This window comes from Corylus avellana, chromosome ca7, assembly GCF_901000735.1.
Source record: "Corylus avellana chromosome ca7, CavTom2PMs-1.0".
In the NCBI taxonomy this organism is placed as follows: Eukaryota; Viridiplantae; Streptophyta; class Magnoliopsida; order Fagales; family Betulaceae; genus Corylus; species Corylus avellana.
In genome coordinates, this window is record NC_081547.1 from 14093270 (window position 1) to 14093660 (window position 391).

The following is a 391-nucleotide window of genomic DNA, read 5'->3' on the forward strand; positions in this document are numbered from 1 at the left end:
GATTAGTCGAGAACTGCCGTCTAATCTCATGGAGTTTATGCGTTTGTTGGTATACTTCTTTAGGTACAGGGTGTTTGATATCAAACACATGATCAAGTGGTGTGAGGGGCGCTATGGCGGTTTGGAGGGGGTAACCAACACTCTTGGGTTTGACCGTGTCACTGGGAAGAGTCACCAGATGGGTTCTGACAGTTTGCTCACCTTGCAGACAATAATCAAACTCCAGGATGTTTACTTCTTTATAAAGTTTTTGATAGATTTTCGGTTGACCCTATATACTTTAGAAGTTGATCGATGTTGGGAGCTTGACTGCACCAAAAAATTGCAAACCAAAGATAATTTACGGCTTGCAATTTCTAACCGGATGCAATCAATACTACCAAATATCTAG